Below are 16350 nucleotides of genomic sequence, written 5' to 3'. Positions count from 1 at the left end.
GGAAATTAGCTTTCCCGCCGCCGTTAACCGGCTGGGCACACCTACACTGCTTCACTCTCTATACGTTACAATTAATCTCGCTCCAACTTTACCGATTTCAGTATCTTCCGACTAACGAACGATTTCCCCCCTCTTCTGTCACCAACACTTCTTTTCCAATTGCAGTGAAAGCCAAGGAAAATAACTTCCCCGCCACCGTCAACCGGCTGGCCACACCCACACTAACTACTGCTTCACTTTCTACACGTTACAATTTTTCACGCTTTCTGATGTCCCCTTTGTCTTGTTACTTCTCCGAATTTTTCCAACTTTGCCGATTCCAAGATCTTCCGTTTAACGAACACTTGCCCCTCTCCCCCGTAACCAACTCTTCCTAACTTTCCCGCCGCCGTCAACCGGTTGGCCACACCCCCACACAACCACACACTATCTACGCTTCTCTACTTTCCACACGCTACTATTTTTCTCTCTCTTTCTGATGTCACCGTTGTTTCAATACTTCTCCAAACTCCTCCAATTTAACCGTTTACAGGATCTTCTGTCTAACGAACACTCCCCCCTCTCTCCCAACCCTTCCTTTTTAATTGCAGTAAGCAAAGGAAATTAGCTTTCCCGCCGCCGTTAACCGGCTGGGCACACCTACACTGCTTCACTCTCTATACGTTACAATTATTCTCGCTCCAACTTTACCGATTTCAGTATCTTCCGACTAACGAACGATTTCCCCCCTCTTCTGTCACCAACACTTCTTTTCCAATTGCAGTGAAAGCCAAGGAAAATAACTTCCCCGCCGCCGTCAACCGGCTGGGCACACCCACACTATCTACTGCTTCACTTTCTACACGTTACAATTTTTCACGCTTTCTGATGTCACCTTTGTCTTGTTACTTCTCCGAATTTTTCCAACTTTGCCGATTCCAAGATCTTCCGTTTAACGAACGCTTGCCCCTCTCCCCCGTCACCAACTCTTCCTAACTTTCCCGCCGCCGTCAACCGGTTGGCCACACCCCCACACAACCACACACTATCTACGCTTCTCTACTTTCCACACGTTACTATTTTTCTCTCGCTTTCTGATGTCACCGTTGTTTCAATACTTCTCCAAACTCCTCCAATTTAACCGTTTACAGGATCTTCTGTCTATCGAACACTCCCCCCTCTCTCCCAACCCTTCCTTTTTAATTGCAGTAAAAGCAAAGGAAATTAGCTTTCCCGCCGCCGTTAACCGGCTGGGCACACCTACACTGCTTCACTCTCTATACGTTACAATTAATCTCGCTCCAACTTTACCGATTTCAGTATCTTCCGACTAACGAACGATTGTTACGCTGTTAATCTAGCTCTTAATTTGAACATAGTAGGTCAACTTTAAGTTTTGACTTAGGGTGAGCCACCCAAAAACGGTTTTTTCGCAATAACTTTCTTATTTGATTTTTTTCGAAGATGTGAGCTTCGGAGCATTTGAAAAGCAAGTAATGACGCATATTTGTTCTGAACATTGCATGTTGCTAGGTCTTGCCATTCAAATGTTATGGGCAATTTTGACTTAAAAACAACGATGTTCTAAAATGCTTATATCTCATGGAGCTGGTAAAATAAAAAAAGTTCTTCAAGCGGCATTTGGAAGGTCACATATAAAGCCAAATTTGGAGCAAAAATTACGAGAACGTTATTTTTTAAATTGGCATAAATCGATTCCAAAAATCCCCTTAAAGAATCGAAAAACTACATATAACTCATACAATTTTACAGATAGAGTCAAACTGTCTTCGGAAAAAATGTAGGTTTTTACCATGCCTACAAGTTTTCCATACACGAGTTTTTTGCAAAACATGAAACAAAAGCTTGAAATTGATAATTTGATTCTTAGGGGTGTATGCTATGTTTTTCTAGGAAATCAGAACGATTATATTCCTTAGAAACAAATTATCAATTTCAAGCTTTTGTTTCACGTTTTACAAAAAAGTCGTGTATGGGAAACTTTTAGGTATGGTAAAAACTCACATTTTTTCCGAAGACAGTTTGACTCTATCTTTAAAATTGTATGAGTTATATGTAGTTTTTAGATTCTTTAAGGGGATTTTTGGAGTCGATTAATTCCTATTTAAAAAATAACGTTCTTGTAATTTTTGCATCAAATTTGGCTTTATATGTGACCTTCCAAATGCCGCTTAAAGAACTTTTTTTATTTTACCAGCTCCATGAGATATAAGCATTTTAAGATATCGTTGTTTTTAAGTAATTTTACCCATACACAGAAAAAAATAATGAGATTTACACGTCATGTAAACTTTATATTAGTCATGTAAACTTAGTGTTATGATGGTTTACATGATATATCATGTAAATTTGTGTTATATGTCATGTAAACTCTCAGAGTCATGCTGAATTACATGACATATAATGGAAGTTTACATGATATTTCATGAACTTTACATGATATGTCATGTAAACTTCTGTGATATCCCACGCTCCAATTATGTGCATCATATGTCACAGAATTCTACACTCTTTTTTCGATCTGTGTAACATTTGAATGACAAGACCTAGCAACATGCAATGTTCAGAACAAATATGCGTCATTACTTGCTTTTCAAATGTTCCAAAGCTCACATCTTCGAAAAAAATCAAATAAAAAAGTTATTGCGAAAAAACCGTTTTTGGGTGGCTCATCCTAAGTCAAAACTTAAAGTTGACCTACTATGTTCAAATTAAGAGCTAGATTAACAGCGTATTCGGCAAAGTTGCTCGAAATAGCATTGCCTACAACTTTGCTGAAGAACTCGATCGCATATGACTTAAGATTAAAAAGTTCTATTCCAGATTTGAGTTAAGACGAGGACCACCCTAATCGAAAATTTTTGTAAAAGATGCAGCAAACAAATTCAAACAACTTCTCTGAAGACACCAAACGCCTAAAATTAACGAAAACAGAGATACGGATTTTTTTTCCTGCTAAAACGTGGATTCGGACCATTGTGCATTGTAAGTACTGTATAGCGTGTAAGAATAAAAACGTTAAAACGTAAAACGCGTGTGCCAGTGAAACCTAAACTCCGAAATCCCCGAACACAATAGTACCTAAAATCAATTTCGAAGAGATGTTTCGAAATCACCTTTTGACAGCTGGGCAACGGCTTGACAGCTCCGCCCAGTACAAAATGCGACGAGGGGTGATTCGACAAATCGTTCCCATACAAACTTCAAACTGATTTTTAAATAGGTTCCCGGGCACCAAAATTCAAGAAAACTTGGATTTCGGCTCAGTTTTGCATGCAGATTCAGAATATGAAATTATCTCAACAACGCTAAATAAGCCAATTGGAACATTTCGTATATTTGCATATAGTTTTTTTTTATCTGTATAGGGCACTTGCTGGCTTTGTTTAGTATGCCCAACAGACCCTTTCATTTTGCTGGTAACGCTTTGTAATGAAAATCGCGTTACGAAACGTTTCACAGCAAAATCAAATGGGTCTGTTGGGCACACTAAACAAAGCCAGCAAGTGCCCTATTAACAGAGATTTTTAGCCCTAGGCTAGTTCATCACGGGACCCACGCTTTACTTCCCTTCCGAAGGGAGACCTCACATTTTGTGAGTTTGTCGGAAGTGGGATTCGATCCCAGGTCCTCGGCGTAATAGTCAAGTGTTCTAACCACCACACCAGGTCCGTTCCACATATTGCATATAGTGTCTTTAGGGAGAGCTTAAGAAAAAAAAAATCACTTAATCTTCTAATTCATTTTAGAAATAACTTGATGCTGTTTCGGATTTCGAATCTTTTTCAGGAATACAGTATTGGTCCGATTTTATCACGCTCCTTTTCAAAAATGCTTTTAAATATTCAATAGGCCGTCCCTTATTTTGCAAAAATTGGAAATGTTATAAGTTCGTTAGTGGAAAATGATCGTTTTAGCTAAAAAATGATCGTGTCAAAATTTGAAGACCGTATCTCAAGGCTAAGTGATCCCTCAAGGGGCCTAAAGTTGTCAAAAATTGTATGGGACCAAAAAAACATGAAATTTTTTTCGACAAAAAAATAAGCTATTCTACTAAAACCGGTGATTTTAGGACCCTAAAGGGCCAAAAATGTGCTTAGATTTGCGATAGCTCTACTCGTTTTTGAGTTATTGAACAAAATAGGGTAAGTTTCCTTCGGAATCTAAAAAAATGGTCAAAAATGCTGATTTTTTCAGTTGTTTTTTGTCAATATCTTGGAAATGAGCAGAGATATCGCAAATCTAAGCACATTTTTGGCCCTTTAGGGTCCTAAAATCACCGGTTTTAGTGGAATAGCGTATTTGTTTTGTCGAAAAAAATTTCATGTTTTTTTGGTCCCATACCATTTTTGACAACTTCAGGCCCCTTGAGGGACCACTTAGCCTTGAGATACGGACTTCAAATTTTGACACGATCATTTTTTAGCTAAAACGATCATTTTCCACTAACGAACTTATAACATTTCTAAATTTTGCAAAATAAGGGACGGCCTAATATTCAACCAAATCTATACACATTTTTAATATATTTAACGTTGTAAAACGCACCTTCAACAAAGAGGGGAAACACTTACTCTCAAATGTAACAGCAAATGAATGAAAAATGAATGAATGACGCGCGGAGCGCGTGATAAAAATCGGCGCATTACTGTATTCAGATGATACAATAGAAATTCATCCTTAACAAATCCTAATTGATTTGAAAAATTTCCCCTTTACAACAGCACCGGCCCTGTTCACGGCAAGCCGGTTATGATCCGGCACGATGATGTGCGCCGACGACATCGTCCCCATGATGCCGAGAAACACAAAATCCCAGTCCGTTGTGTTTCTCATTTTCGCGCCGTTCGTTCGCTGCCTGCGATTGGTTGTTGAGTGGTACCAATCGTGGCGCTAGTCCACGCCCATTTCCATCCGCACCGCACCATATACATTAGAGTGGGTCAACGTTGTATGGAGAAACTTTAAATTTGATCGTATCAACCCGGAACAAAGCTTTTTCAATCTATATTGGCGACCAATACAACTGTGCAAAATTTGGGAGCGATTGGTTGCGTCCCCGTATTCCGCATTGCGATTGAAATTTGTATGGAAGCTAGTATGGGAAAACGTACTTTTTTACATTTTACTCATAAGTTAAATTATTTTGTCTAATACCATGTAACTAATGACGTTAAAGTATAGCCTAGGATATGTCGGAGAACTTTGCCGAAGACCGCAAAGTGATCCGACGCCTGTAAAAAAAGTTATTCGCCTGGGAACTTAGGCCAAAAATTGAGATTTTATTATTGATGTTATTCCTTTACATGTTAAATGTTAAGCACCATCGAGCAATCTGTACGTTATAACTTTTTTCACAAGTGTTGGATCACTTTGCGGTCTTCGGCAAAGTTTTTCGGAATATCCTAGGCTATACTTGTACGTCATTAGTTAGATCGTTTTAGACGAAAAATTTCAAATTATGAGAAAAATGCGAAAAAGTAACTTTTCCCATACTAAATCCCATACAAATTTCAATCGCAATGCGGAATACGGGGGCGCAACCAATCACTCCCAAATTTTGCACAGTTGTTTTGGACGCTAAAAGGAATCGAAAAAGCCTTGTTCCAAAAAATCGACTTTGTTGACCCAGTCTAATATACATACTCAATCGCCTACTACGACCGACCGACGACGTTGCGCGCGGTGATGATGGTGGTTGGTGATTGCCGAGCACTTGACCCGAGTTGATTGTTCGTTCGAGCAGTATCGGAGCGCGGGCTCTTATCAGCAAAAAAATCGGCGAATCAGATGAATGCTCTGCGCTCTGTTGCTCCTCGGTGATGGCCGGCTGCCTGGTGTAGGATTGTGCATCAATTTTGCTTGATAACGCTGTTTTCCACTCAATAAGTGTATACTGGGGTGCTTCGGTTGGGACGACGGTGTGAGTGTATCAATCACTTGATTGATAAATAATCTCCAAATCCATTAGGCAATGCTGACGAAACGGCGTGTGGACAAAAATAAACCGGGATTAAAAACTGCTTCAAACATGCTTTAGCTGAATCACGTGCTGGGTAAAGTTCATCGGGTGAGTGCTTTTTTTTAGGAAGCATTCCTTACGTTCTTAATTGTTCGGGCTTTCTACACCCTTTGGAAATGTGTAATTATTAGTTATTTAAGCAGAAAAAAAACCATAATAGATCTACAGAACGTATCCCAATTTCTGAATATTATTCTGAATATTGATTAATACATATATCTAGTGGAGCGGACCTGGTGTGATGGTTAGAACACTTGCACAAATGCTCCAAGTACAACAGAACAGAGCATGCATCTCAACTCCTAAAAAGATTTCCTGGCAAAGTCCTGGAATATCTGAAGTGATTATTGTTGGAATTTCTCATACAATTACAGCTAAGATCCCTACAAAATTCCTGCTGTGATTCCTCCAGGTGTTTCTTTAGAATTTCCTACCGTGGAATCCCTCCAGAAATATTACTTAGCATTTATTTAGTGATTCCTGCTAGAATTTCACTTGAGCAATTCATGCTGGGAATCCTCCAAGAATACTTGGAGTACTCCCAAAAGCAATTTTTAAAAATAAATCTCAGTTGAAATTGTTTGGATTTCTGAACAAAACTGAGGAGGGAAACTGAAGGAATCCAGAAATTTTTGCTGGAATTCCAGCAAAAGCTAGAAAAATCACAGGTAGGATTTGTAAATGAATTCTTGGGGGAATCTCTGGAGCAATCCCAGCGAGAATATCTAGAGGATTTGCATCAGGCATTTGTGGAGAAACTCTAAGAAGATTTTCCAAATATTGGAATTTCTCCAAGAGTTCCGGAATTTTTCAGAGAGTTTCACCAAGAGATCCTTCAGGAATACCTATAGTAATGCTCACTAGAATTTCGCAGAAGTTCCTTCTATGATTTCTACAGATATATTATCAAAGATTCTTCCAAAAATCCCTCTTGGAAGTTGTCCAAGAATACCTACTGGGTTTTCTCCAAGAATTCTTCAGAGATTCCGTCAGAAATTTCTCAAGAAATTTTTTAAAGAATCTCTATGAGATTACTTCTATAATAAAAAAAATCCACAAGAAAAGTTGTTTAAAAAAAAATATAAAAGTTGTCCAAAGAAAATAACACACAACTATAGAATTGAGCAAATAAGGTAATAGTTGGTCCGGCAAACTTTTCGGAGATTATGTCCAGTGGCCACATCCGGTAGTTCCTAAACGGACCAAAACTATGTATAAATAATGTTCGATGGTAGAGGTGCAACTTTTAACCCTCTTTGCGTATCAGCACTAGCACAAACAAACAGAAGTTCCACTCTTCAAAAGTGCTTGGCACATGCATTTAACGATGAATTTAAATTTCATTTGGTTTCCGCGATACTTCCACCAGAGGCGCTAGTGTTTGATCGCTTTGACGTTTGCTAGTGTACACATTTCTTAATGATGCAAACGTAAATTACAGGCGATATGTGTGGTAGTGTGCGTGTTGCACAAACGTCAAATCATTACGGCAGAAGGTGTATTGTGCGGTTCTACCAATAGGTGGCGGCGAGTTCATGAAAAGGACGTCGAGCTAAACTTTCGATGAAATTCCTCTAGTTAAGTCTGTTTGTCTGTAGTATAAGAGTGATATTTTTTACCCAAACCGTGTACTACGTCAGCGAGCTCTTCCCAACGCGATGGAATACCTACTTTTGATGTAAAATATCGTAGTGCTACATGCAAATATTTTCAGTATCATTCCCATATGTCGTCCCGTGTATGTACTCTTGTCCTCTTTTCTTGCTACCGAAATTTGAAAAAAATAGAAGCTTGGAACCAATCACCGTGATCTCACTCGCGTGTTTCAGTACATTTTTTGTCTTTGTAAACCTTCTCACCACCCACAAGAAGAAAGAAACGTTTCGTATTAGGGTGGTCTGTAAAAAGTTAAAGTTAGAATAATCTCCATGCTTTTTTTTATTTATTTTTTATTATAGGAGTTTTGTGTTGTTCCATGTTGTGAATGCCTATGGTTTCAATTTGGTCAAATTTTTGGATTAATGACCACTGTGAGATGCAGCGCTTCGCGGTCTCACTTATAACGTTTGTCTCACTAACATTCCGTACCATACTCGATGATTGTAAGGATGTGGCCAGCGCCGTTATACACCTTACTAAAGTTGAGAGCTCTCGAACTGTGTACATTGAGGATGGCAATTGCTAGTCCCAAGCCCTATTCATTGGTTCTTTGTGCAATTTCGATTGCTGGGGTCAATCACGGAGTAGCAAATACGTTCCCAAAAAAACACGGAGGTTCTATCAGAAGTTCAACGCATCCCACAACGATTTCGTGCCGCGAGCCGAAATATGCAGGGATAAAGACGGAGGCCTCTTGACGGGCGTACGTGAGGTGATCGAAAGGTGGAAGCAGCACTTCGATCGGCGTAGAGACCGTAGGCACGAAAGACTACGACAACGGAGGAAACGATGGCGCTAGTGCAGCGGAGGACGCAAATGAACCAACTCCCACGCTGAGGGAAGTTAAGGATGCTATTCACCAGCTCAAAACCAAAAAAGCAGCTTGTAAGGATGGTATCGCAGCTGAACTCATCAAGATGGGCCCAGAAAAGTTGGCCACCTGTCTGCAGCGGCTGATAGTCAGGATCTGGGAAACCGAACAGCTACCGGACGAGTGGAAGGAAGGGGTAATCTGACCCATTCACAAAAAAGGCGACCATTTGGAATGTGAGAACTTCAGGGCGATCACTATCATGAATGCTGCCTACAAAGTGCTATCTCAGAACATCTTCCGTCGTCTGTCACCTAAAACGAATGAGCTCGTGGGAAGTTATCAAGCCGGCTTCATCGACTGCCGGTCGACAACGGACCAGATCTTCACCGTACGGCAAATCCTCCAGAAATGCCGTGAATACCAGGTCCCAACGCATCACTTGTTTCTCGACTTCAAGGCGGCATACGACAGTATCGACCGCGCAGAGCTATGGAGAATCATGAACGAAAACGGCTTTCCTGCGAAACTGACTAGTCTGATTAAAGCAACGATGGACGGTGTGCAAGACTGCGTAAGAGTTTCGGGTGAACTATCCAGTTTATTCGAATCTCGCCGGGGACTGCGACGAGGTGATGAATTCTCATGCCTACTATTCAACATCACTCTGGAAAGTGTGATGCGACGAGCCGGGCTCAACAGCCGGGGAACGATTCTCACAAAATCCGGTCAATTTGTGTGCTTTGCGGACGACATGGACATTATTGCCAGAATATTTGGAACGGTTGCATAGCTGTACACCCGCCTGAAACGCGATGCAGCAAAGGTCAGACTGAATGCCTCAAAAACAAAGTACATGCTGGTAAGCGGAACCGAACACGACTGGATCCGTCTGGGTAGCAATGTTACGATAGACGGGCATACCTTCGAGGTGGTGGAGGAATTCGTCTACCTCGGATCCTTACTGGCGGCTGACAACAAAGTGAGTCGTGAAAGTCGTTTTTGGAGGATGAGAACACAGCGCAGACGGTAATGCTGTGGCATCGAACTCGGTCTAACGTGGAACGCTACAAACAGAAGTAGAATAAGCCGACGCTTTGTCGGTCGGGAGCAGTACTGAGACTCCCCGACACAATAGCCTCAGAATCAGCGCACTCACGTTACGGAACTCGCGGGCAGGGAACTCTCGCACTTAAAATAGGGAACCACAACAGCACTTCACAGACAACTACACTTTATTGAGGTTTATCACACTATATTTTTGGTTCCTGGTACTATTAGTTCCCCTCTATCTCCTCTCCTGTAGCACTCCACCATTCCTGGTCTTCCTAATACACTGCGTCCTCGGAAATGTGCGTGATGGCGGCGCGTAGACGTTTCGTTCGGGCACCTGGGATGGCAGCGACGGGTCACTCCACTCGAGCCTCCGGGGGCGTATTGGGGCGCCTCACTGGTTCCTGGACCTCCTACGTACCCAGTCCTGCCGATTTGTTGACGAATCAGCCTTCGGCGGGTTCTGTGCCGGAATTCGCCCAGACAAGGACACTCGGACGACGTATAGGGACTAGGTCGAGAACTTTCACGGAAAAAACGGCGGGGTTCTGTTTTCTGTTATACGCGGAGGATATTACTAACGGGTTTACAGAGGAGAAGTGATGGTAGAATTCGCACTCACTCTCAATAAACTTCTTAACTCCTAAACTACCAAGGCCAAGGGTCCAAAAAAAGTCGGAAGTCCAACTTTGACAAGGCATTTCTCGGCCGTTTTTCAACCGATTTCAAAACTTTTTTTTGCGATGGAACCGGACAGGTTTCAAGATCATCGTCCATTTAAAAAAATATAAAATAGATGCGTCTACCCAAAGTTATTAAGCAAAAGGCACTTCCTAGTTTTTTTTGAGAGCGCATTTTTTGCGCACATTGATCAATAAAACAAAATTTAAAGCGATGACATATGGTTTTTTCGACTCTAAATCATGCGTACAGCTGGAGTGAACATGTTTATGCAAAATTATTTATTTTTCAGTACACTGATAATTTACCTTACTCAAAAAAACTGCTAAAATAGGGTATTTCCACATAAAATAAGCAATAAATCAAAATTCAAAGCGATGACATATAGTTTTTTTGGTCTTAAATTGTTCGTTGGATTGTACTCGACATTTTTGATGAACAATGAAAATGTTCTAATTACACTCTTATTTTGTTTTATCCTGAAAACTACGAAAATTCCATACTTTTCACACAAAGTAGTCAACAAAACTAAATTAAATTAAACGATAACATGTAGTTTTTTAGCCTTGAAATGTTCGTAGCAGTTTGGGAGACATACTTGAAGAATAATAGAGATGTTTTCATTACACTCAAATTTTTATTCACTCAAAAATCAACGAAAGCATCACATTTTTTACGCAAATTGCTTAACAAAAATGATGGCTTACAATGCAAAGTAGTATATTACCTTTAAATTACTCGCGAAAGCGTACTGGACGTTCTTGATGAGTAATAGTGACGTTTTCATGACACACTTAATTTATTTTACTCGAAAAGCTACAAGAATATCATAATTTTTATACAAAACAGTCAATAAAACAAAATTTAAAGCCATAACATGTAGTTGTATGGCCTTAAATTTTCCGTTACAATGTACTGAACTTTTTTGATAAAATGTTGATTGTTTACATTACACTCATATTTTGATTTATATAAAAAAGTACGAAAATACCACAAAAAAGCGAATAAGTCAAAATTTAAAGTAATGATATGTAGTTATTCAGCTTTGAATTTATCGTAGTAGTTTAGCGGATTTATTTAAACAATACTAGTAAATTTTATATTACACTCATATTTTATTTCACTCGGAAAACTTGAAAAATACCATATTTTTCACACAAAGTAGGCAACAAACAAAAATATAAGCGCGAAATGATGAACGTTAAACATTATTTTCATACAAAATAGTCAATAAAACAAAATTTGAAGCAATGACATGTAGTTGTTAGGCTTAAAATTTTCCGTTGGCATGTACTGGAAATAGTCAATAACATAAAATTCAACACAAACACATGCAGATTTCAATTACTGACTTTATTGTACTAGTTTCAGGTTATCTACTACCTGAAAAAAAATACAAGGCAAACCGAAAATTCACCAGGGATTTTTTTTATTTGTTTTTATTTATGTCCATTTGCGTCTCCTGAACATGCAGTAGCAATCACCAAAAAATAAACGGAAATCCCGTGAAAATGAAAAAAATACGAACTTAGTTGTTTTCCAAAGCTAAGGTTAGGTTATGTGTCTTTATTAGAGAGATTTTCAGCCTTCCTTCATTCCTGTTCCTTGGGATTCCTTTTCCAATTCCTCTCGGAGATTCTTTCGTATTCCTATCGAGGTTTTTACCATAGATTCAAACAGTTCTTTACGGAAAAGTTCCTGGAGAATATTGCAGGATTTCTGAAATCCAAATATTGTCTCCTGAAGGTTTTCCCATATTTACTCTCAGAGTCTCTCGTTGGATTTTTTCTCCTGCGTTTTGCCTAAACAATTTTTCGAGGAATTTATTCTCTTTTCTCCGGGAATATACATCAGATGTTGTCGTAGAATTTCTCTTAGAGTTTCTCTCGGAATTTCTCTTGAAGGTTTTCCGCGATTTCTTTCGGTATTCATCTTGGTACTTCTCCATGAGATTTTTCCGGAATTTCTAAGGTTTTTACGGAAACTATTGCTGGGATTTCAACTGAGGCTTCTCCCGGATTTTAAAGGTGTTTTTCACGAATTTTCTGAAGGAATTGCTTCTGGTATTTCTCCCGAAGCTTTAAGAAATTTCAATGATTTTTTTCTGGAGTTTCTCCCCGGATTTCTACAGAAGTTACATCCGGGATATTTTATAAAGGTTATTGCGATAGTTTTTTTTTAAGTTTCACCTGAGATTACTTTCGGAGTTTGTGCTCTAGAAGCTGAAATACAGAGCTCCAAACTTAAGCATTTTGTATGAAAATCGGTCAATGCGTCCAGTACTGTACTTTTTGAAAGTGTTTCTCGGAAAACCTCCTGCCTGAGATAACCTACAAAATTCATTGTTGTAAATAACGAGAGACATGTCGGAATGAATCCACGTGGTTTTTGCGAGAAATTATGCAATGAGGAACGCGAGAGAAACTTCGGAAGAAATACTGAGAAGAACTGGGAAATCTGGTAGGAAATATTTAGAAAATTCATGTAAGAACTCTGAAAATTTCTAAGAGAAATCCCGGGAGAAACTCCGGATGAAAACCAGCGAAGAAATTCAGGAGAAATATCGGAAAACTCTTTGGCAGATGGAAACTTGAGAGAACTGGAGAAAGCCAGAAAAAAAAAAAAACTTCGAAAATGCTCCAGGAAAAAAATAAGAGATTCCTGAAAAATATGATAATATTCTAAATGAGTCCTTGGAGAAATTTATCAAGCAATCGCTAGGGGAATTTCTGATGAAAACCCAAAGGAATAATACACGGAAACATTTGAAAAGTTTTCTAAAAAAATTCCTCGAGAAATAGAACCCCTAAATAAATTCCGCATGAATCCTTGATGTTCTTGAAAATACCCCTGAAGGAATCTCCGGAATATTTTTGAAAGATTTTCGAAAAGAACCCACGACAAAATATTTTGAAATAATCTTTGAAAGATATCAATGCACCTTTTGGGAAATTTCTGGGAAACAAATGTATATAGAAGAGTTTCTGAAGCAATACCGTAAAACGGGATAGCTTTGATAGTTTTTCAGCAAATTTCTTTAATATTATTCCATGTATTTTTCCTGATTTAATAATTTTAAAACAAGTACTGGTGTCGCAGTTATAATTGCAATGTTTCAATTGGGTTTTTAATTTAAGAAAAATGTATTGATTTTTTGATTTTATACGAAAGAGTACCTTTTTCTGAACCACCATGATTTTTTTCAGATTTTTAGAACTTCATTTTGGTACCTAAAATCGATTTCGAAGAGATTTTCCAAAATCACCTTTTGACAGCTGGCCAACTGCTTGACAGCTCCGCCCAGTACAAAATGCGACGAGGGGTGATTCGACAAATCGCTCCCATACAAACTTCAAACTGATTTTTAAATAGGTTCCCGGGCACCAAAATTCATGAAAATTTGGATTTCTGCTCAGTTTTGCATGCAGATTCTGAATATGGAATTATCTCAACATCGCTAAAGAAGCCAATTGTTTTGGGTGATCAATATTTTTTTTTCATATGAGCGAGAATCACATTTTTATTTTGGGGAAACTTTGATAGTACTCTGACAAACATATGGAATCCCAAAAAAATATTACAGATTGCAACGCAAAGAGTATCAGCATGATGGGAAAAGCCGTATGAAACATGTTAGGTTAATTTATTGTATCAAAACATGAAGAATTTTATAAAATTATAAATAACAAATTGAGTCAGTACTCCACCTGAGTGAAAATCTCAGTGCTTTTAGCTATCAAAAATAATTATCATCTGTGTAAAATATTTTTTTTTACGGTACATCAACATGTGACTATGTGCTGCGCATAGTAAGTTCTCTTTATTTGAGTTGTTTTTGATTTTTTATAAACAAATTTAGAAAACAACGAGTGTAATTGAAAGATTACTATTGTTTATCAAACAAGTCAAGTACTTTTTTACAAATAATTTCGTGGCAAAAAAACTATAATGCATTGACTCCAACTTTTATTTGATGACTACTTTGTGTGCAAAATGTGGTATTTTCCTAGTATTTTGAGTGATATAAAATATGAGTGTAATAAAAACATCACTTGTTCAAATGAATCCACAATATACAATATATACAATTTACAATATATTCAAAGTTGAAAAACTACATATCATTGCTTTAAATTTTGACTTTTTCGCTTTTGTGTGGTATTTTCGTACATTTTTTTTGTATAAAACAAAATATTAGTGTAATGTAAACATCGACATTTTATCAAAAACAGGTTCAGTATATTGTAACGGAAAATTTAAGGCCATACAACTACATGTTATGGCTTTAAATTTTGTTTTATTGACTGTTTTGTATAAAAATATAATATTTTTATAGCTTTTCGAGTAAAATAAATTAAGTGTGTCATGAAAACGTCACTATTACTCATCAAGAACGTCCAGTACGCTTTCACGAATAATTTAAAGGTAATATACTACTTTGCATTGTAAGCCATTATTTTTGTTAAGCAATTTGCGTGAAAAATGTGGTACTTTCGTCAATTTTTGAGTGAATCAAAATTTGAGTGTAATGAAAACATCACTATTATTCTCCAACTATGTCCCCCAAACTGCTACGAACATTTCAAGGCTAAAAAACTACATGTTATCGTTTTAAATTTAGTTTTGTTGACTACTTTGTGTAAAAAGTATGGAATTTTTGTAATTTTCCGGGTAAAACAAAATAAGAGTGTAATTAGAACATTTTTATTGTTCATCAAAAATGTCGAGTACAATCCTACGAACAATTTAAGACCAAAAAAACTATATGTCATCGCTTTGAATTTTGATTTATTGTTTATTTTATGTGAAAAATAGGGTATTTTAGCAATTTTTTGAGTAAGTTTAATTATCAGTGTACTGAAAAATAAATAATTTTGCATAAACATGTTCACTCCAGCTGTACGCATGATTTAGAGTTGAAAAAACCATATGTCATCGCTTTAAATTTTGTTTTATTGATCAATGTGCGCAAAAAATGCGCTCTCAAAAAAACTAGGAAGTGCCTTTTACTTAATAACTTTGGGTAGACGCATCTATTTTATATTTTTTTAAATGGACGATGATCTTGAAACCTGTCCGGTTCCATCGCAAAAAAAAGTTTTGAAATCGGTTGAAAAACGGCCGAGAAATGCCTTGTCAAAGTTGGACTTCCGACTTTTTTTGGACCCTTGGTAGTTCGCGGGAGTTTTTACCCCCTCGGTAGTTTAAGTGTTAAAACTGCAACTTCTTTCTACTTCTCAAATTTTTCTGACTACTTCAAACTTTTATGACAGCAAGGTCGTCCAACTCTGGGCGATCACCGAGTCCTCAACCGCCTTGAGATCATGACCTCGTTCCTCGGTCATTGCCCTCTCCAATCATCCAATTTCTCAATGGACTCTATTACGCCACCGCTCATGGCCGCCCAGTAGTGGATGGTAATCAGTCCCTCTGGTGGGTTTCTAAACTACGGTGTGTAGCGTGCTGACTGTTGTTTGCGGGTGGTGAAGCCTTGCTTTGTCCTTTCTTAAGTATCGGGAGCATCTAGCTGAGTGAGACCTACACTGCCCCTATTCGCATAACAGTCCCATCTTTGCTGGGTTTCCTATTCACATGGGACTGTTATGCGAATGGGGGCAGTACACTAAGCACGAGTATTACCTGCCAGTAACATTTTAACATTTCACGCAACACAAATCACGATATTCTCGGTAACACTTACGACACGAAATAACCAACACTTACATCTTCCTCGGGAGAAATATAAATATTGCCTGTTAAAAGCAGAATGCCAGAAATGGAACTGATAATCCGTTCTCTAGAAACACGGACGCTCTACCACAAGCTCAACGCATTCCGCAACGGCTTCGTGTCGCGATCCGATATATCTGCAGGAATAAGGAGCTTTCTGACGAACGCATGTGAAATAATTGAAAGGTGAAAGCAGCATTTCGATGAGCACCTTAACGGCGTGGAGAATGTAGGAACGAGAGACCAAGGAAAATAAGGAAGTGACTATGTTTGTACAGCAGAGGACGGAAACGAACCAACTCCTACGCTGAGGGAAGTTAAGGGTGTCGTACAGCAGCTCAAAACACCAAACAGATGATAAAGATGGTATCGCAGCCGAATTAATCAAGATGGT

The 16350-nt window shown here is 38.4% G+C and overlaps 1 protein-coding gene across 1 annotated transcript in view; it reads right to left on the bottom strand.

Moving 5' to 3' along the window:
- LOC115260866 (uncharacterized) overlaps positions 1-1316 on the bottom strand; it is a 28597-nt gene extending 27281 nt beyond the window's left edge. The window contains 1 exon segment of the mRNA XM_062844630.1: positions 486-1316. The gene's annotated coding sequence lies outside the window, so the exon portion shown is untranslated.
- Positions 1317-16350: the final 15034 nt, after the last annotated feature.

This window comes from Aedes albopictus, chromosome 1 (genome assembly GCF_035046485.1).
Source record: "Aedes albopictus strain Foshan chromosome 1, AalbF5, whole genome shotgun sequence".
Classification (NCBI taxonomy): domain Eukaryota; kingdom Metazoa; phylum Arthropoda; class Insecta; order Diptera; family Culicidae; genus Aedes; species Aedes albopictus.
The sequence above is the reverse complement of the archived record's forward strand: the minus strand, read 5'-3'. Positions and strand labels throughout refer to the sequence as shown.